The sequence below is a fragment of the Stenella coeruleoalba genome (assembly GCF_951394435.1).
Source record: "Stenella coeruleoalba genome assembly, chromosome: 12".
Classification (NCBI taxonomy): Eukaryota; Metazoa; Chordata; class Mammalia; order Artiodactyla; family Delphinidae; genus Stenella; species Stenella coeruleoalba.
In genome coordinates, this window is record NC_137158.1 from 85,572,851 (window position 1) to 85,594,517 (window position 21,667).

The 21,667-nt window shown below is 45.2% G+C and overlaps 1 long non-coding RNA gene across 2 annotated transcripts in view; it reads left to right on the forward strand.

The window, feature by feature from the left end:
• The first annotated feature begins 1,381 nt into the window (after nt 1–1,381).
• LOC307195440 overlaps nt 1,382–21,667 on the forward strand; it is a 200,558-nt gene continuing 180,272 nt past the window's right edge. For both annotated transcript variants that reach the window (XR_013830839.1, XR_013830840.1), the window contains exons 1-2: nt 1,382–1,543; nt 13,093–13,200. This is a non-coding gene — a long non-coding RNA (uncharacterized lncRNA). The remainder of the gene's footprint in view (nt 1,544–13,092; nt 13,201–21,667) is intronic.

The window sequence follows — 21,667 nt, forward strand, 5'->3', positions numbered from 1 at the left end:
GACAGGTTTCCCTTCTGGGTGGTCTGGCGCATTATATTCAAGATGGAGTTGGAGGAACAGAGAGGTAGCCATTCCTCCACGTCAGCGATCCTTCTGGAGCACCCTTCCCAAGGCCTGTGACTTGGGGGCTCACGTACAGTTGGACTTGTTTGCTATCCCCTCTCTTCGTCAGCAGAACCCTGCCTGCTCTGTCACTCAGCTGGCAACAGCAGAGGAAGGGCCGTGCCCCCCGAAACCATCTGCCAAGGAAAGAGCTTCTCCTTTGTGGTTGTAAATGAGAAATGCCTTTCAAAACAAGATAGAGCCGCACCAACTTCCAGAAAGGAATCCAGCCCCCATCAAATCATGCATGCATATTTCTACGTATCATGTGGAAAATATACACAGGATACATTTACACACAGCGCCCATGCACAAACGTATTCATGCGAGCGAATGAGATACCAAGAGGCCTGGGATGCAAAATTCTTGTCTGCTTCCACCGGCATTCAATGGTTCATGTAAAAACGCTGCCCCGTGCAGGAGTGCCTTCCCTTGTGCTGTGGTTGAGCCCGAGTCCACCTTCCCTTCCCCTTCTGGACGATTCTGGCTCTGCATGTCGCCCATGAGCACGGTGCTCCCCATACTCCCCCCACCCTTCAGTGCTTCCTCTTCTGTCTCCACGGCTGGAATTGGAGGACGAGAAGGAAGACAAATTGATTTTTCTAGAACAGAGACTATAGCCCACACGTACCGGGAACTACCGGCCCTGCTGCCCGAGGTGCCGTGGTCAGGCCTCCATCCACCGTCCTCGCCTGTCTGCATCCTGGTCTCCATCACCCATTTCCTCTGCCACCTTGCTCTGCCAGCATTGCCTTGTCTTATTGCTTCAACTTCCTTTTGAAACAAATGCTCTCTTAGATTTCAAAAACAAAAACAGCCACTGAAAAATCTATATTCGAAAGTTTGTAAAGAAATTAAATGTTGTGTTGCTTTAAAGAATACAGAGTAGGAGATTTGAGAAGATGGCGGAAGAGTAAGATGTGAAGATCACCTTCCTCCCCACAGATACACCAGAAATACATCTACACGTGGAACAACTCCTACAGAACAGCTACTGAACGCTGGCAGAAGACCTCAGACCTCCCAAAAGGCAAGAAACTCCCCACGTACCTGGGTAGGGCAAGAGAAAAAACACAGACAAAGAATAGGGGCGGGACCGGCACCAGTGGGAGGGAGCCATGAAGGAAAAAAGATTTCCACACACTAGGAAGCCCCTTCGCGGGCGGAGGCTGCGGATGGCGGAGGGAGAAGCTTCGGAGGGAAGCTTCAGAGCCGCGGAGGAGAGCACAGCAACGCGGGTGCGGCGGTCAAAGCGGAGGGATTCCCGCACAGAGGATCGGTGCCGACCGGCACTCACCAGCCCGAGAGGCTTGTGTGCTCGCCCGCCCGCTTCGGTCGGAGCGCCGGGAGAGGACAGGCGGCGTGAACACAGCCTGAAGGGGCTAGTGCGCCACGGCTAGCCGGGAGGGAGTCCGGGAAAATGTCTGGAGCTGCCGAAGAGGTAAGAGACTTTGCTTCCCTTTTTGTTTCCTGGTGCGCGAGGGGAGGGGATTAAGAGCGCTGCTTAAAGGAGCTCCAGAGACGGGCGCGAGCCGCGGCTAAAAGCGCGGACCCGCCACCAAGAAGCCTGTGTGCGAGCACAGGTCACTCTCCACACCTCCCCTCCCGGGAACCTGTGCAGCCCGCCACTGCCGGGTTCCCGGGATCCAGGGACAACTTCCCCGGGAGAACGCACGGCAGGCCTCAGGCTGGTGCAACGTCACGCCGGCCTCTGCCGCCGCAGGCCCGCCCCGCACTCCCTACCCCCCCCACCCCCGGCCTGAGTGAGCCAGAGCCCCCGAATCAGCGGCTCCTTTAACCGCGTCATTTCTGAGTGAGGAACAGACGCCCTCCGGCGACCTTCACGCAGAGGCGGGGCCAAATCCAAAGCTGAGTCCCGGGAGCTGTGAGAACAAGGAAGAGAAAGGGAAATCCCTCCCAGCAGCCTCAGGAGCAGCGGATTAAATCTCCATGATCAATGTGATGTACCTGCAGCTCTGGAATACCTGAATAGACAACAAATCATCCCAACTTGAGGAGGTGGACTTTGGGAGCAAGATCTATGATTTTTTCCCCTTTTCCTCTTTTTGTGAGTGTGTATGTGTATGCTTCTGTGTGAGATTTTGTCTGTATAGCTTTGCTTTCACCATTTGTCCTAGGGTTCTGTCCGTCCATTTTTTTTTTTTACTTAAAAAAAGTTTTTTTTAATAATTTTTATTTTATATTACTTTATTCTATTTTATCCTCTTTCTGTTCTTTCTCCCTTTTATTCTGAGCTGTGTGGGGGACAGGCTCTTGGTGCTGCAGCCAGGAGTCAGTGCTGTACCTCTGAGGTGGGAGAGCCAAGTTCAGGACACTGATCCACAAGAGACCTCCCAGCTCCACATAATATCAAACGGCGAAAATCTCCCAGAGACCTCCATCTTAACACCAGCCCCCAGCTTCACTCAACGACCAGCAAGCCACAGTGCTGGACAACCTATGCCAAACAACTAGCAAGACAGGAACACAACCCCACCCATTAGCAGAGAGGCTGCCTAAAATCATAATAAGGCCACAGACACCCCAAAACACACCACCAGACGTGGACCTGCCCACCAGAAAGACAAGATCCAGCCTCATCCACCAGAACACAGGCACTAGTCCCCTCCACCAGGAAGCCTACACAACCACAACCCACTGAACCAACCTTAGCCACTGGGGACAGACACCAAAAACAACGGGAACTACGAACCTGCAGCCTGCGAAAAGGAGACCCTGAACGCAGTAAGATAAGCAAAATGAGAAGACAGAAAAACACACAGCAGATGAAGGAGCAAGGTAAAAACCCACCAGATCTAACAAATGAAGAGGAAATAGGCAGTCTACCTGAAAAAGAATTCAGAATAATGATAGTAAAGATGATCCAAAATCTTGGAAATAGAATAGAGAAAATGCAAGAAACATTTACCAAGGACCTAGAAGAACTAAAGATGAAACAAGCAATGATGAACAGCACAATAAATGAAATGAAAAATACTCTAGATGGGATCAATAGCAGAATAACTGAGGCAGAAGAACGGGTAAGTGACCTGGAAGATAAGATAGTGGAAATAACTACTGCAGAGCAGAATAAAGAAAAAAGAATGAAAAGAACTGAAGACAGTCTCAGAGACCTCTGGGACAACATTAAATGCACTAACATTCGAATTATAGGGGTCCCAGAAGAAGAGAAAAAGAAAGGGACTGAGAAAATATTTGAAGAGATTATAGTTGAAAACTTCCCTAATATGGGAAAGGAAATAGTTAATCAAGTCCAGGAAGCACAGAGAGTCCCATACAGGATAAATCCAAGGAGAAACACGCCAAGACACATATTAATCAAACTATCAAAAATTAAAAACAAAGAAAATATATTAAAAGCAGCAAGGGAAAAACAAGAAATAACACACAAGAGAATCCCCATAAGGTTAACAGCTGATGTTTCATCAGAAACTCTGCAAGCCAGGGGGGAGTGGCAGGAGATATTTAAAGTGATGAAGGAGAAAAACCTGCAACCAAGATTACTCTACCCAGCAAGGATCTCATTCAGATTTGATGGAGAAATTAAAACCTTTACAGACAAGCAAAAGCTGAGAGAGTTCAGCACCACCAAACCAGCTTTACAACAACTGCTAAAGGAACCTCTCTAGGCAAGAAACACAAGAGAAGGAAAAGACTTAACAATAACAAACCCAAAACACTTAAGAAAATGGGAATAGGAACATACATATCGATAATTACCTTATCCAGTAAAAAATCTCTAGGGGGAGGAGAGGTAAAAGGTTGGTCAGCCCTACACTGGATTGCCAGTCTCACATCATCTGCATCAACATTAGGTTTTCTAGCATGGCTTGAATAAATTTTTGCATCATCCAGAATGGAAGTCATATATCGGAAAGCAAATTCCAACATTTGATTTTTAACCCTTTGTTCGTGCTCCATAATTCCCATATCCTTCAGGGTCTGTGCCATTACCAAGGCGTCTCTTGGAGCATTCTTGGGAGGTGCTATCTTGCTCAACTCCATGTTCTGTTTGCTGCTCGTCATCCAGGGTCTCTTAGAACCCAAATGTTGTTTACTCAAAGGTTCAGACTCCTCTGGAGGACCCATGGGTGTTCCCCGTCTTCTCTGCCCACTCCTGTGGCTCACACAGAGGGGCACCCAGGACAAAACTAAGACAGCAAAGAACTGCCCCCTGAAATCTCTGTGGGCTGGGGGAGACCCACAGCTCTACATAGACCCATCCAAGGTCTGACCCACCAAACAGGAGGGAGGCCTTCTCCCAGGTGGCTCCCGGTTATGGAGGGGCACCTGCAGGGCTGGCAGCCCACTCTCGTCCTTGTCAGCAGTTCAGCCCGTGTGGCTCTCACACAGAGAGCACAGAAGGGGCCTGCTCCAGAAGCAGCGAGAAGCAGTGTGCTTGGCATGAACAGGTGCATCCTCTAGAGGGGAAGCAGGGTGGGACATTACCCTGGTTGCCGAGTGGTACAGATGGGCCAGGGGCCAAGGGATGTCGCTTTATCTCCTTGTAGACCCTGCTTGGAATGGCCTTGGGAAGCCCGGCCAGAGGATAGTTACTTGTTATTAATATCCAGTTCTCAGAATACTTCTCCCTTTCCAACACATGTACAGGTGCATTCTTGTTACTGACTGAAAATATTAGTTTTCCTGATAACTCACAGACATTGAAATGGCTATTTCTTAACTACCAGGACTGGGAAGGGATTGGGGAGTTTGCACGACCGAGGCCATTACCAAGCCCTCTGTGCACAGAGTGACTGACAAGCAAGGAGGTAGAGGGCATTAGGAGGTGCGGGATTCTCCTCTGTCTTAAAGAACTTGCAGTCTGGTTGGGAAACTAAACACTAGACATGAAAAGGCAATGGACACTCATTTTCCAATTCAGAGAAAGTTGGCCCTACGGAGGAGTCAGTGCTGGAACTACTCAGCTAACCGGATGCAAGCTGTCCCTACGGGGGAGGAGGGTACCCAGGGAGGAGGTACCCTACCCAGCTCACTGCTGCAGCTGCCCTGGGAGAGGAAGAGGTGCAGTCTCCATCTCCTGTGCACAGAGGCACTGTTCCCGGCGTTTGAATAGATCTGCAATGAGTTTTAATTTACTACCTCTTAAAAAAGTTGTCATTTGCCTGTTTCAAAGCAAACCTGCAGATTGGCGCATATGATGCCGGTGCAGTGGCTGTTTCTGAGACCACAGCAGTTTCATGTATAGTTTTCCCTTTTCCTCGCTGGCTCCCTCACATCACGGCAGAGAGGCCCGATTGAGCCACCTAGGATCATCTCTGTTCCCATCACACTTACGTCTTTTATTTAAGGATGTTAATTCTCCGCATCTGCCTCTTTAGTCCTCGGTATTCTGAGGGCAATGCTCATCAACTCTCTCCTAACAGCTGTCTCAGCATCCCAAACAGCTCGAGAACATCCCTGTGGTAACGGTGTCCCTCTCTTCCTCGAATCCGTTTGCTCTCTTTTCCATCGGGACTTCTTGTTGGATCATGATTTAATGTCCAGATTCCTAAGACTCCACTTCAGGTTGTTAGCGTTTGGTATTATGTGAGTCTGATTTTTTGGGGGTGATAAATATGCAGAGGGAACAGGCAGCTTGTTTTCTCCTGAGCAGGTGTCTTCCGCTTCTGCATCTGTTCTTCTAGGGTTGTAGGTAGGTCACCGAACACAGAGTACCCGTGTGAACCACGAGAGGCACACGGGGAAGCTGGACCATCAACCACCCGCTCCCTCCTCGGGATGCCTTCCTCTCCGCCGACCCAGGGCAGGGTACCAAGCCCCAGGGCCTGGCTCTACTTGTTCCCAAGAAGCTGTGGTTGGTTCCCCTTGGAAGCAGTCTTCCCTTGATTGTTGTCTGGGACTTTCCCCCTCTCTGTGTGTGTGCTGTTCACAGGAAGACATTTCAGAGAACTGTTGGCTGAGTCCCACGGGCTCACCCCCACCCGCCAGCCCGCTCAGCTGTCCCATCGCTGCTCCTTCGCTGCCGGCATCGTCTCAGCCTCCTGTGCTGCTCCAGGCCGTGACCGCCAAGAACGAAAAACGGAAAAATGAGTTTCTTAGAGTGGAACCCAAAGCTCGTCAGCCGGATGGCATCCCTATAACTGAAGTATTTATGTGTCTGAATATTTCAGCAGCATCCGCGAATAAACAGGCGATGCACAGAAGTGGATCTATCACACCCAGGCAGATGCCGGCGCGGCGGGCGCACACCCACAACCTTGCCACTGCTCTTGGAGCACGGGAAGGGTTTTCTCTCCTTGAGTCCCCATTAATTTATATCAAAACTAAAGTGCACTGTGGCTCTCTTCTGCTGGAGACATTTTCCACTTCACATGTTGTCAACCTCATTTACCTTGTTGCTGCTCGGCGGCGGTCACCTCCGTGGAAACGCAGACCCTGCACAGCGGGGGCCCTCCTCGGCACCCCCTTCTCCCCCTTCCCCCGCCCCTCTCCCCTCCCCCTCCCCCTTTCCCCGCCCCTCCCTCCTCCTCCCCACCCCTCTGCCCCTCCCCTGACCACCCTCTCTTCTCCCGCTTCCTCCTCCCCGAGGCCACTTCCTGTGCCGAAGCCCTGGTGCAGGTGTGTGGCCTGAGGAAACCACTCACCTGGCATCACTGCTGGACTCCAGTGAGGTCCAGCCCCGGCCTGTCTGTCCTTGGGGTGTTTCCAAGGACTCAGATGTTGGGAAGGAACTGAAATGACAGTGAGGCATCCCTGGAAGGCGGAAGGCGGAGGCAAGGGCTGGTCTTAAAACAAAGAGGAAGAGGCGGTGATGATCTGCCAATGAAGGTGAACTGATAGCTGTGGGCCAAATTCGGGCCGAATTCTATTCTAACGTGCAGGGACTTGCTGTCAGCACTAAACAAAGCGTCTGGAGATATCATTTAAAAATGCAGATTTCTGGCTTCTCTGAAGTATGGGTCCCTATGCCCTGCTGGCCCGAGTTTTCTTCGTGGAAATGAGTGGGCTGGCCTTCAGTGGGGCTGACTTCCCTACACGCTGTCCCCTGCCCCCAGCTGATGCCCTTCACTCAGTTGTGGACTTGACCTGTCCCTCTGGGCTTTCAAAGCTTTGGGCTCCTGCCCCGAATTTGGTAACGCTGGGCCCACCACCTACCTGCTGCCTTCGTACAGAATCTAGAGGAAAAGCTTGCACAGAGCACACACGTCATTCAAGCCCATTTCATGGCACACCTGAAAGTTAGATGTGGCCTTTGAATACTTCTCATAATGAATAATTCCCTGGCAATAGCTTCCAAACATGAGACAACCAGCTTTAGAAAGGAATCTAGGTTCTCTTCATAAAGTCAAGTAGCACACCAAAAGCGGAATTCATTGACCTCAGTAAGCATGTATTGACCCCCGGCTCTGGGCTGGGCCCTGTGAGCTTCTGCCCACTTCTCTCACCAGAAGGCGAGCTCCATGGGTCAGGAACTGCGTCTCCTCAACTGCCCCACCTCAGAGCCTGAGCCAGGTGATTGACACAGACATTTGAACGTGAGTGGATGAGAAGACAAGGGAGACGTGGCAGGGGCTCTGTCAGGAGGACATCCAGCCGCTGTGGGAAAAGCAGAGGGGATTTCTTCCAGCCACATCGAGAGAAAATGGGGCATGGAGGAGGGCTCAGTGTGTGCAAAGGCCAGGAGGCTGGAGAAAGCAGGGCACGTACGGGGAACCGAGAAGGAAAGGGGCTGGTTGCAACAAAGAGAAAAGAGACTGCAGGGTCTGGCAGGGGCCACATCACTGTGGCCTAGCACACTCCTCGAGGAGGTTTGGAACGGTTGTCAGAGGAAGATGACAGGTCAAGGGAAGAAGGAGACAACTAACCCAAAGTCCAGGAGTTTTAACGAGAGGGGGAAGAAGCAACGGTTGAGAAGCAGCAACAGAGAGGAAAGAAGACCTCATTTCAGTGTCCCCATGGCAGAATGGGCGTCCCCTCTGGAGAAGGTGCAGGCAGCCAGCCTCTGGGGGACTCAGGCTGCGCTTAGGATTGGACGGTGCAGTCAGACAGACCTGGATTTAAATTCCAGCTGTGATGTTTGTCTGATCTTGGGAAAAATTCTTCATGACTCTGGGCCCTGGTTTCCTTATTTGGAAAATAATGCTAATTTTGCATGGAGTTGTGAGGGCTGTATAAGATGATGTATGTAACCCTGACAGTGGTGATAAGAAACAAATAGGCGATAGCCATTACTTATTTTGGAGTCCCTTACCTGCAATGACCTACCTGGAAGACAGAAGCTTCTCAAGGCCTTTCTCTTCCTTGGACTCAGCAAGCCCACCTGACCAGACAGGAAACCTGGGTCCAGGGCATCATTCCAAAAATGGCTTTTATAGATTAGGATGGAAATACATGAAAGCAAAGAATTAGTTCGTAGGGCTGCTGCAACAAAGTCCTACAAACTGGATGGCTATAAAAAACAGAAATATGTATTGTCTCAGTTTTGGAGGCTAGAAGTCAGAGACCAAGTTCTGCAGGGTTGGTTCCTTCTGTGAGGAAGACCCTCTTCAGGCCTCTCAGCTTCGGTGGTTGGTAGCATCCCTGGTGTCCCTGGGTTTGTGGAAGCTTCACCCCGCTCTCTGCCTTCCTTTTCACAGGGTGTTCATTCTCCGTGTGTGTGTGATGGAACAGCAAATGTGATGGATAAAGCTCTAAAAAGCATCCCTTCTTCTTGACAGATGAAGACTCTGTCACTTGGTTTGCTGTCTTCTTCTCCACCCTGGTTCTGTCTTATACCTGGGTGCTCCCAGGGTACACTCGATGGCCTGGACCCTGGCATTTTGACCGTCATAGTTCCAGTGACTCCTCCCCCACTTCATCATGACCACTCGATGACACGGTGTCATTGCAACATCACTAGTATACACGCCCCCGTCTCCAGCTCAATCTGCTGCTCCCAGTTTAGTGAAACTCTGTACTGCACCCATTTCCGCCTCCCTCCAGCCCCTGGTAACCGCCATCCTGCTCTGTGTCTCCCAGAATTTGACTACCCAAGGTCCCTCATATAAATGGAATCTTACAGTCTGTCTTTTTGTGGCCTAGCTTATTTTGTTTAGCATTGTGTCCTCAAAGTTCACCACCTTGCAGCATGTGTTAGAATTTCCTTCCTCTTTAAGGCTGAATAATATTCCATAGTATGTATATACCATATTTCATTTATCCATTCATCCTCTGATGTGTGCTTGGATTGCTTCCACCCTTTTGCTATTGCAAATACTGCTTCTATGAATATGATGTACAAACACCTTTTCAAGACCCTACTTTTAATTCTTTGGGGTGTATGCTCAGAAGTAGAATTGTTGGATCATATGGTAATTTTATTTTTTATTTGTTGAGGAACCTCCATACTGTTCTCCATAGAGACGTCACTTTTTTACATTCCTACTGACAGTGCGGAAGGGTTCCAGTTTCTCTACATCTTTGCCAACACTTTTTATTTTCTGTTATATATATATATGTGTATATATATATATATATATATATATATATGTATATATACTATGTATATATATAGTAGCCATCCTAATGGGTGGGAGGTGGTATCTCATTGTGGCTTTTATTTGCATTTCCTTAGTGGTTACGATATTGAGCATCTTTTCATGTGCTTGATGATTACTTGTACATCTTCTTTGGAGAAGCGTGTATTCGAGTCCTTTGCCCAGTTATAGCATTCCCTTAGCAGCATTTGATGGGACCGGTCTTGTCCTTCCGTTCTTCCCATTGGCTCCCTTGACACCAGATACTTCTGTAATACTTCCCCCATGCCTCTGGCTCTTTTCAGTCTGTTTTTCTAGCTTATCCTCCTCTACCCAACTTCTGCGTCTCATGCTGCCTCACAGGTTTTTCTCTGAGGTCTCCTTTCCCTCTTGCTCCACTCTTGCAGGGAGATCTTATCCCTGCTCATGACTGTTGCCAACTCGAAGCACCATTTGTATGACGGTGACCCTTAAATTTAAATTTCTGAATCAGCAGTTTCTATGAATTCCAGAGGCATGTCGTCTAATGGCCCACGTGACATTCCACTCGCATATCTTAAGGGTACTTCGTCATGTTCCAAACTTAACCTGTGCTCTGTCCCCCAGACTCCTTCTTCCTCCTGGATTTTCTGCTTTGGTAAAGGAACTACTATCTGGTCCCCAGAAACCTCACAATTAAGACATCTTTCCCTTCCTTTCTTCCTCTTGAGTCTTGAGAATTTCAGCTTCTAAATACATTAAACAGCCCTCATGTGGATGTCACTTTCATCTCCTTCTATCCATCCTCGTTGCCGCCACGTGTGTCTAACTCTTCCTATGGTCCTTGAAGTCCACCCCAACATTGACTTTTATTTTATGTGCTACGTGAGTAGTGGTCTCTTTACAATGTGCATTGGATCGTCTCTGTCCAGTCCTCAAAATCCTTTATGGGCTCCCTGTGTTCTAACAGTAACATTCAGTGACTCCCACCTACCACAGGGTGGGAGTGAAAGGGGAGCAGAGGAGAGTGGGGGGCTGAGCTTCGGGGACTCCCCCCCATGAAGATCTGAGGAATGGGAAGACCCAGGAGAAATCAAGGCCAGGAAGGCAGGGGGAAGACCAGGAAAGGGGAGAAAATGGAAGCTGGGGGAAACGCATGCCAAGAAAAAGATGACGGCCTTGTCAGATGACGCTGAAGTATGCAGAGAAGTGAAGGCTGGACGATGCTTGGAGTGAGTTGAGGAAAGAGCCTGAGGCAAGGAAGTGGAGACGGTTCCTTTGAGTTTTTCTGAAAAGCAGAATTAGAGGGAGTGTTCGCTTGCTAGGACTGTTGTAACGAAGTACCGCAAACTGGGCGGCTTAGACAACAGCCACCGGATTCCTCACAGCTCTGGAGGCCAGAGGTCTGAGATCAACGTGTCGGCAGGTGTCGGCAGTGTGGGTTCCTTCTGCGGCTTCTCCCCTCAGCTTGTGGATGGCCACCCTCTCCCTGTGTCCTCAGAGAGGCTTCCCTCTGTGCCCAGCTCCCTCCTAGCGGGACACAGCCACATGGGACTGGGGCCCATCCTAACGGCCTCATTTAACTTAATCACCCCTTTAGAGCCCCTGTCTGCAAATATGGCCACATTCTGGGGTCTAGGACTCCAGCATATGAGTGTGGGGGGCGGGGAGGGGGAAAATTCAGCCCCTAACAGATGGGGAGTGAGATCCCGGGGCATTTGCCACCTCTAGGCTCCTTCTACATGAATTCTGGGGCTGACTTGGCTTTTTCCTGCCTAAGTTACTCTCTTCTCTTCTCCTGGTTTCCCCCTTGTCCCCCCTCTATTAGGTCAGTGAAGATGTCGGCTCTTTAGACAACACCTCTCCAGTCTTTCAAGCTGAGGATCTCTCTCCGCAGTGACACTCCTTGTTTTTGCCAGTTTCCTGAAGGTTCCTGCAGTCATTTGCTTCTTTATTTTTTTTATTCTAAAATTTTTATTGGAGTGAAGTTGAGTTTCAATGTTGTGTTAGTTTCAAGTGTACAGCAAAGTGAATCAGTTATACGTATACATATATCCACTCTTTGGGGCGATGGCATTAGTGTCCTTGTAAGTAAGAAGAGGCCGGAGAGCTTGTCTTCTCGCTCTCCGCCACGTGAGGACACAACGAGGAGCTGTCTCTTCAAGCCAGGAAGGGCCGCTCACCAGGACCCAACCTTGCTGGCACCCAGATCTTCGACTTTCAACCTCAGAACTGTGAGAAATAAGTGTTGCTTAAACTGCCCAGTCTATGGAATTCTTATGGTAGCCTGAGCTGACTAACACACTGTGTCTTGTGAAGGTGGTAATTGTACGTGCTGATAATTCCTTAAAGACAAGAAAGTGTGTGCACCACCAGCTATACCAGGGCCCCAGGGCCCCCCAGGGCCCCCCATGGCTCAGTGTCTGCTTGGTCAATCAAAATCAGATAAACAACAGGGTGCTACTGTATAACACAGGGAACTATATTCAATATCGTATAATAAACCTTGATGGAAAAAAATATGAAAAAGAATATATATATATATGTGTAACTGAATCACTTTGCTGTACAGCAGAAATTAACACAACATTGTAAACCAACTATACCTCAATAAGATAAATTAAAAAAAAATGTCAAATCAAGTCTAAAAGAGCAAAGAAAATAATCAGGATGCTTTCCCAGTATCTCGAGGAAACAGCAAATGGAGAAACACAATCCTATTTCACCATAAAGATAAAACAAGATCCTCTCTCCCCACCTCTGGTCACTCCCAATATTCTCCATGTGGGCAGCTGTGCCCCTCTGTGCTTTACCTGCTCTCACTCCCTGAAACCTAATTTATCTGTTCTCACAGAGTGAGTCAGGTTTTGTGCTTCGAGTCCACGGATGAGCCTAAATAAGTTTATCAGCTCCCTCAGGCAGCAGCATTTCTCAGCTTCTAGGACCTTACATGCCTCTACCTTTCCAGTAGCAAGCTCCAACTGTGACCCAAAACTCCCTTTGTCTCTGGGCCATGTCCTGGCATGTTCTGTGATTTTCTCAAGCTTAAAGTAGAAATCAGGCTATTGAATCAGCTTCAGAACTGGCTTGATGTCAAGTCCTGAAGCAGCTACCCCACTCCCGAGGGACCTGGTAGGTGGATCTGTCAGGGCCTTGAGTGAGTCCAAGAGTGTTTGACATCACTGCCACTTTGGGTGCTTGTGGAGAATAACACTTGCTTGCAGCATAGCGAGGAAGGGTTCAGACTCCTTGTTAAGTGAACTTACGTTCTACCACATACATCTGTTACAGCGCGTGAAACATTGAGTCCTGTTCAGCATATTTTCCTTCCAATTGAAAAACTAATCTCTCTGTGGTCTCTGCCACGTTCGTGGTAGACCTGACTCGTTTCCAACAATAATTCCAGTTTTCTTCCCCTTTTCAGAAGCAGGAAGACTACCTTCAGCCCCTTGGAAGTTGGGTGGCAGAACCAGTGTGTGACTCGCCATGTTTTCTCCCCCTGTCTTGACAGACCCTGAAGGCTGGTGTTGTAACGCGTGGGCCACAGATTGAAGAAATCTGGATTCTGTGCCACTTCTTCTAGGAGGGTCATCCTCCATCGGAATCCATCAGACTTTGTGTGAGTAAAGATTAAGGTTTTGTTGGGCACTGAAAATTTGGTGCCATTTGCTGCAAAGCAGAACCTAAGCTCTGCTGATTGATAGACTATCCTTGCAATGTTCGGATGTTTTCTGAGGATCAGTGTGCTTTGGATTCATCCACTTATGCTCCTTTCCATCATTCTTCCAATACTCTTGTGCTGGTAAGCTTGTGAGTCAAAACATACTCTTGGTCAGGGATAGGGTAACAAATGGAAAAAAAATTATAGCAACAGACTCCAACTTGGCTTTCGAATGTCAAGCCTAGAAAATAATGTGGAAAATATTACCCAAGCATAACTGGGAACTATGTGGCCAATGTTTTCTCGTCATCAGCTGAAATAAAAAAAGAACTTAAAGTAATTCAAGTATTTAACTTTACCTATCAAGAAAATATCCGGGAGAGGGGTAATATCGGGGAGAGGGGTAGGTAGAGAGTAGATTCTCAGTGTACAGGAAAAAACCTGAAATTTATTTCTGCCATTTCTGCCACTGTTAATATCCTCCACGCAGAGCAACTGCTCCCTGAAACTCTTGTCTCTCTTTGTTTTTCATCTTCAGTCCCTCAAAATTCTGTACCATCTGATACTTGCCGACGCAGTGCTTCACTGCAGTGGATGGATGCTCTTTTCCTCTGCCTTCCTGGTTTTTTTAAAAAGTCCTTTTCTTCTGCCAGCTGTTACTTGCCTATCCAATTGAAAAAGAAAAAGGCTGCACATCCTCACATACGTTAATAACTTCTCTCTCTGTTGTATATGGGCACAAGTATCAAATTACTGTGCAAAATTAGCATGACTTTATTAGCTAGAATAAGAAAAATCAAACTTTGGGCAGACCATGGTAGTTTAGAACTTGGGTCTGTGAGTCCCCTTACCCCCAGATTTTTTGTTTGCCAGCAGTGTGAATTGGGCAGCAAATTATGAATAGTAGTAAATATTCATGTTTACTTTCTGAATACTGGTAAATGCATTTGTAAAATAAAAGTAATAGTACCACCCACTCCACAGGATTATTATGAGATTTTAATGAGACAGACGATCCATGTCGAGGACTCAGGACAGTATTTGGCACGTAGTAAGATCTCTGGAAATATGAACTCTCTTCTTCCTCCTATATCTCCTCCCTCTCCTCTTGAAGCCCAGCCCACTGTATTTTATTATCCTCTGTCATTTGAGAAGCATGCAAGTATATCAATTCACCCGTTCTTATGATAGCTTATTATAGGGTTTATAACGTTCCTTTTACAGATAAGATCATGGAGGAAGAAAGGAAAAGAGACAAAGGGGAAAGAGGAATGAAGTGCTCGGGGATCAATTTCTCTCATTTCAATTTTAATTTGAGTTGAGGGAGTAAACTATCTTCCGGCCTCCACTTCCCTTGAGAAGTCCAGTTAACAACCCTTTTCTATATTTCCAGGCCACTTAGTTGGAAGGCACTTAGTTGGGAGGTCTGTGTTCCCTTAAGGATCAACATGAAGCAATCTGGCAAAATAAAATCAGTGTGGTCCAGCCATCCCATTGAATTTGATTGATGGAATCTGAAAATTTCCAAACATTCTTCTTATGTACACGAGATGACTAGTGTACTATTTGTTCCAGCTGTCATAACAAAAGACCACAGATCGGGTGGCTAAAACAACAGACATTTATTTTCTCACCGTTCTGAAGGCTGGAAGTCCAAGATCCAGGTGCCAGCAGGGTTGGTTTCCTCTGAGGCCTCTCTCCTTGGCCATCCTCTTGCTGCCTTTCTACATGCTCATTCCTCTGTGCACAGTGTCTGCTGTCTCTCTCTGTCTGTATCTTAATTGCCTCTTTTTATAAGAACAGCAGTCATATTAGATGAGTGCCCACCTTAAAGGCCTCATATTAACTTAATCACCTCTTTAATGACTCCATCTCCATTCTGAATAACTGGGGGTTAGGGCTTCAATGTATGAATTTTGGGAGAATACCATTTAGCCCATAAAAACTGTAAGGTACAAATATACTTTGTAAACTTACTGATGTCTGAACATTTAGATCTGCAAGGAAATTCATTGTTTTTAATACAAAAGGCTCTGCGGAAGTTGAATACCACTGGTCTGAACTTAAGTCACATCCTACGGAATTGAAAATCACTGTTGATGTGCTGTGTGCTGTCTTAGGAAACTGTGGAAAGTGAAGCTCATTGTTCATTTTGGTTATGACTTAGTGATGAGCCAATGACATATTACTAGTTCATGAAGTCAACTCAGGAAGTTGAACCTGTGATGAATTTTTTTTTTTTTCTGAGTTGACTTTTGTAAGCATGACTTGAGAGAGAAACTAATAATGCTTACAGGAGAAAAAACACCATTCTCTGAACGCAGTTTGAGGAAGGGGAACCAGTACAGTGTTTAAGGGGGAAATTTTTTAGTCTACAGCATATCTACCTAATAATATGTCCAAGAATTGTTTGACATCATCTTTGTAAGAACCTAACGGATATTTTAAAAGAATCCCCAAGCTATTTTATTCTTATAGAGCACTATTTCACAGTGATATCAGCTATTTTGGGTTGGATATTTCCTTCTCCTACTTTCCTCTTTGAAAGCAAAAACTAGAACTCTGGGAGCTCAAGTGGTTATGAAAAGCAGAGGGTCCCAGGTGTGATAGCCAAGGTTGAGTGGGAACATGGCTTCCTTTATTCCTCTTTCAGCAGGTCGGGACTAGAATGAAGGCCGAGGTGCAGATAATAATGTAGTTCTCTTTCTCCTGATCTGATAATCTCACGTGCATGGGAAGATCTTCAGTTTTAGAGTTCAGCATGCTCTTGTAATGTGGTAAAAGTGGCTGGGATGAAAGGTGGCTGGAGCATGTGACTAGGAAGTAGGAAAGTAAGGAGAAGTTCAGCTCTCCCACCAAGCAGAAGGCATGGGTGAACCCAGCTGAGGGCATAGCTGACTGCGCATCTTTGGTTATTCTTGGACCCTGGAAGGAACAGTTTGAACTCTTGGCCATTTAAGATGATAATTTCTTCAGACTAAATTCTTACAGTCATTTAATAACGTTGAACGTCCAGTTGTGGGGGGTTTACTGTTATTTTTGTAATGACCTTATAATAACTAGCTTGAGGGAAAGAAAGTAAAGGACTCCAGAAATAATACTCACCTTCAGTGATTCTTCATAAGGTTTATCCTAGTTGGCTTCCCCTACTCTGTGACTCTATGGCTCCAGCCTCCTCCTTCTTTCCACCTGGTGGGTCTCCCGCTGTCAACAGCTTCAGTTACTATCTGGGCATAGGAAACAGGGACCCTTTCTCCTGACTTCTGAGTTCCTCAGTGTCATTCAGTCTAACCCTTGGAGTATTGGTTTGCTTAAACGGGATCATTTGTCTCCAGTGCATGATAAGTATTGAAAGCCTGAAACTTCTCCTAGATGACGTTTAAGGCATCACTTAGCTCTAAAATTTCTAAAATCCAGCGTCTCATCTCCATAATGCACTTCTCTATTTTATCCCGCAATGGGAATGTAACTCTTTCATCCGCTCTTTCATCAAGAAAGCTTCAACGTTCTTTGACTATTTCTTGGGCTTCTCTGTCTCTCATATGCTACCAAATGCTGCCCGCATTGTTTTCTATAGCATATTTCCTTGTTTTCTGGCAATGAAAGCTTTATGACATTTCTAAAATAAGTAAGTCTCCAGTATCTGAGTAGGCAAAGCACTTGGCAAGTCCCAGTATGTTAGAGAGTTTGTGAAGTCTATTCTAAATTTCTCCTTGTTTCTCTTTTACCCTATACTAGGTAAGAAGTGATTTCTGCCATCCTTTCATCATTTGTCTTCTTTCTTGGGCCCCCTGAGGCTTGCGGCCAGACATGAAGGAGGGAGTCTGTCTGAATGATAGCCTGTAGACTGTCAGCGTTTCCCTGGGAGGGGCTGAATTCCCTTCACAATCCAAACAAGCAAACCAGAATAAAATCTCTGCAATGTTTCTGTCCTATAAACAGCATGCCTTCCTTGGTTCTCTTCCTGACACCTCCCCAGGCTGTTTGGGTTTTTGCAAACATCCTCGTCGGCTTCAGGAAGGGTGGGATACAATTGTTTAGTTGTTCAAGGAGTTCTGAAGTCTCTCTCATCAGCCAGGAGTTCCTTAAGGAAGTAGGGCCAGAACAGGCACTCTGGAGGGAACAAGGCAAAGAGCATAGGAAGATGGAAGAAAAGACGAAATCTTGCACCAAAGTGCAGATCTGGAAAGGTTTGGTAAAAGCAACTGTACTTCGTTCCTAACAGGCTTGTTTGTGTACAGCCATCAAGAGCCTGTGATCCACTCTGCTTCTCCCTGTTTAGCTCAGGCTAGAAAATTGTACTAGCCGCTTTGCCCGCTTGCCGTAAGTGCATCACTTCAAGGGGTAAACGGCCAGGTCTTTCTCCATCAGAGGGTGTGAGCAGACCCTTGGTTTAGATCATTCTCTGTGGCTGCGTGGTGTCAAGAACCGGGCTGATGTGAGAGCGTATCATGTACGGACAAGAGCACGTGAACAAACGTACAGAGAGCAAGAGGCTCCTTTTTCTTCTTTCCTTTTTAAGAGGAAGAGCAAGGGATGAAGCCTAAATGGATTGTCTTCCTGTGCTTTGTCCTCCTTCTGACAAATACAGCTGTGACATTACTAATGACCAAGAAGCAGCAATTTGCAGGGGCGCTGAGCCAAATTATGGAAATCCAGTCCCTAATTTATATGTGGAATAAATATACGTGACTTTGGGGACGATTCTTGGAACAATTGCAGATTTGCACATGGTAGCTGGGTGTATCTGTGCAGCACTGCACTTCCACCACGTTTAGCTCTGCCATTGCTCAGATGATCTGGAGCGGAAGCCCACTGGGCTTGTGTGGTTGTTATAGACACGCATGAGTTTCTGGACAGCTGACGTCTCAATTTTAAACCTTTCTTTATTGATACTAAATTTGTAAACCACAAGTGTATGAACCCATAAATACGTACTTTTCTATTTTTTTCAGTGTTTTAGTATATTTCTTGAATGGTTTACATGTAGTATGCCCACTGCTATATGTACAGTAACATTTAGCAAAACTTATTCAATATATTTCCATGAGTTTGTAGTGAAAATGCCTTTAACAATTCAGGGGTCCTAGGGATCTAAACGGTAGCATAGAAAATAACTTAGAATGGCTACTAGATGGGACGAGCAGATTGTAAACATTCTTTTCTTAGTCTCTAAGCTCCTCTGAAGTAGGTGCCATTGTTTATCAGTTAAGTTCTGGTCCAGTGGTTCCTGTGACTCGCACTGTAACCTGGGAAGTCTTTGTTTTTCTACCACTTGTATCTGAGGATGATATTCTTCAAGTGGAAGTTGTCAGGTAAGTGGTGTCAGACAATTCTCCCAGGGGCCCAGCAAGCTCTGAACCTAATATGTAAACTAGGTGCCTTCACTGAGGTAAATACTGATTGCCCCTGACTAGGACTGAACAGTGGATCCTTATGCTGTATTGTGTTTCAGCACTGGTCACTTTAGCCTCCCCCAGTGGAACTAATCATCGTTTTTGTTTTAATTTTTAAATGGCATTGAGATGGTACTTGTCTGTTGATCATGGGCCAGAGTCCATGGTGAAGGCGGTTGGATTTCCAGCATTTGGCACACTGTGACATAGATTGGTTTCCTGAGGCTCAGAGCTATTTAGAGATTCCAGATAGTACCAGGGGGAGCCTCACGGGGGAATCTTATCTAGTCCTTGGTGATGAGTGGGACAATGAGAGAGTAGGCTCTCGGCCCAGCTAAGTGTTATTTTCTCAGAGGCAACCGGAGGGTGCATAGCAGGGCCCTCAGATTCCTCTAGGATTTGGGATGGTAGAAGAAACAATGATCACAGAATCAAATAGAGTCTTCCAAGGACATACATGATTTCGGGTTTAGGACCTTCCAATCTTAGTCAAACTGACTGTGGCCTTCTTGTAGGTGTGTTTTCCATTAGCTTCTCACCATAATTAGTAGTATAGCCTATGAAATGGAGCTCGAAAGCTAAGGATGATGTCAGCTTCTGCCGATTTATAAATATTTTAATATTGTCCTTGCATGAACCTTATCCTGCCCAGTTTCATTGCTTTGCTTTTGGTTAGAATATGAATAAAAAGTGATGGTCACATCCACCTATGATTTCTGTTCTTGTCAAGTTTGGTTTGCAAGTTTCATTGCCGTGTAGGTAATTACATATATATTTTATCACCTTTTTTTTTTGATGGCCACTTTAAAAATTCTAAGTTTCCAGAGGACAGGAGAATCTTTGCCATCTAGGTTAATTCAATTAACGTTTAAAAAATCTTCAAGACAATGTAGTGGAAAGAACCCAGGGAATGGAGTCAGTATCCTTGGCTTCGTGTCCCAACTCTGTCACTGTGTGACCTTCAGTGGGTCACTTGATCTCACGGGCTCTCAGTTTTCCATCAATAAGCTGAGGAGAAAAACAGTGTTCACTCCTTCAGAAACTCATGATGATCAAGTGAGATACTGATACAAAAGTACTTTATAAACCCTAATAGCAATAATTATTATTTAATGTCAGTAATATTAGTGTAGATTTTATTTAAAATGTTTTCTAAACTCAAGGGTGTTTTAAGGTTAATGCTTATTTCTAGATTTTTGCTTATGTAACTATGTATAACACCATGTTCTTGGTTAGGAAACTGTTCTATCCCATGCTGTCTTGACAGCTCTGAGAATTACAAAAAAAAAAAAAATAGACTGGTAAAGAAACTCCACTCTTATTTTTACCATAATGATTTCTTTTCCTGTTCATTGTTTCAATGATTTGTATAATTCTGTGTAAACCAAAATGGGGTAACCTGAGCTTTTGATATCTTTCCAATAATTTAATTTCATGTTAAAAAAATCTCATTTTGCAAATTGGGTCTCTTGCTTCTGGCAATATATCAGAATAGATAATTTGAAGAAACATTTGATATAAAAAACTAGATCCTGGATATATGACAATAACCTTAATTTTTGATGTAACCCTGAACTCACGAGCACTCAATCTTTATTCAGATATAAATAAGATTAAATGAGATTGAAAAAACAAAGTAAAAGGGATCAAAGTCTATAGGAGAGAGCAGTGAATAATAAACAAATGTTTGGGAGGTGAACTTGAGATCAGATGCTTAGGTCACCACCACTATGCAGAGAAAAGACCTGAGACTGTGAAAGTTGGGGAAATAAAACCCCTAATTCCCACATGGAGTTCTCTTAATAGGAACTAGAATGGCCACAGGTTAAGTTAGGCTGGAAGCGTTATCAGTTCAGGTCCTGGAATCACTACAGGTTAAGTTAAATAAAATAAGGGTTCACGAATAAATAATACCCCAAAGAAAATATATAAACCGTCATAAAAAATAAGCCAAACCAAAAAACGCCATATGTAAAACCTCAAGTTTTAAAATATTGGTATTATCGGGCCTCCCTGGTGGCACAGTGGTTGAGAGTCTGCCTGCTGATGCAGGGGACACAGGTTTGTGCCCCGGTCCGGGAAGATCCCACATGCCGCGGAGTGGCTGGGCCCGTGAGCCATGGCCGCTGAGCCTGCGTGTCCGGAGCCTGTGCTCTGCAACAGGAGAGGCCACACAGTGAAAGGCCCGCGTACCGCAAAAAAAAAAAAAAAAAAAAAAAAAAAAAAAATATATATATATATATGTATTATCATATGCAGAATATAAAATAGCTACAAGTGAAATGGTTAAAATCAATTAAACAAATATAGAATAACAATGAACAGAAAATAAAACTTACAAAACTGACCAATCATATATGAAAAACAAAAGGAACCATATGGAACTTTTAGGAATAAAAAATATAAATCTTAAAATTAAAGACTCAATGAATGAGTTAAAGAGAAATTTAGATATACATGAAGAAACAATTCATGAACTAGAAAATATACCTGAAGAAATTACCTAGGATGTAGCTTATATAAAAAGAATAGGGAAATTTGAAAGAGAGATTAAGAAACATGGGGAATCTAATTAGTTCGAAGGAGGAATAGAGAGAACTGAGGAAAGACAACATTGAAAAGATAATAACTAATAATTTTTCAGAACTCATGAAAGATACAAATCCATGGATACTGGAAGAAAACTGTACATCAAGAAAAGAAAGATAAAAGAAAAGAAATCCAAACACAGACAGTACTACCTAATACCAAAGACAAATAGAAGATTTAAAAATAGCCAAAGAGATTTAAAAATTTCATTACAACTAAAGTAAAAGGAGAGAAAAATAAGGCAAATAGAAAGCCTGCAATTAGGTGGTAGAAATCAGTTGTGATTTATCAATAATCATAATTAATATAAATGGATTAACCTCACCAGTTATATGACGAATATAATTAAGAAAAGAAAAATTTAGTTCCTAATATAAATACTATTTACAAAAGATAATTCCAAAATATAAAAACTTGGAGATTTTCAAAAATAAAAGATG